We start from the raw sequence: 840 nt of genomic DNA, 5'->3' as shown, positions 1-840 counted from the left end.
CATGGTTAGAAAATAAATCAGATGGCATGTTTTATTTGGAAAAAATTCAGGTTTTATGATTTTTATCATTCATGAGTTCCGAGGATTATGTGATCTAACTGGTATTTAAAGGGTTAAAATTCTGAATTTGAATGAAATTTTGATTTTCATGAAAAGCACTGATGCTAATCTAAAAAATCAAGTCAAAAAAAGTGGAAATTTTTCTTACTATATATGAATTTTATAGCATTTTGTAAATGTAAGCAAGGGGTGGCCATTTTTGGCCACGAACAAGCTGAGAGGGAGTTTTTATGTTTTTGCTCTACCAGCACAAAAATAACAATGCATTATAATCAATGTTGATGTGAATCAATTACATGCCCCAGACTCTACTATTAATAATACAAGAAATTTCAGTAGCAATGCAATTATATAAAATTGCGAGATTTGAGGTTGTCTTCCAGCTAGTGCAGTGGACAAACAAACTGGTGTTTAAAGGGTTAAAATTTAAAAAGTAATAATTATTTTATATTTATGAAAAGAACTGAAGTTACTTAAAAGCTTTATGCAGAAAAAATGGCAACCCCCCCCATAAAAATAATAAAAACTACAGACCTAATCTGCTGGTGGCCACTTTTGGCCACGAACAAGCTAAAAGGGTAGTGATTTTGAACAAACCCAGGGGGTTAAAGAGTGTTAGAAAGATCAACAACAAAACTGAGCTATTCCCTAAACTGTTTGTGTGGTGTTTGCACACATGAAGGGTTTGGGAACCACTGATGTAGAGGAGAGAGCATGCACAATAGTCATACTGTGTAAATAAGTATATTTATTTTTCATTAATGAAAAATAATTAGCTCT

Source organism: Oreochromis niloticus, linkage group LG20, assembly GCF_001858045.2.
Source record: "Oreochromis niloticus isolate F11D_XX linkage group LG20, O_niloticus_UMD_NMBU, whole genome shotgun sequence".
Taxonomy (NCBI): domain Eukaryota; kingdom Metazoa; phylum Chordata; class Actinopteri; order Cichliformes; family Cichlidae; genus Oreochromis; species Oreochromis niloticus.
The sequence above is the reverse complement of the archived record's forward strand: the minus strand, read 5'-3'. Positions refer to the sequence as shown.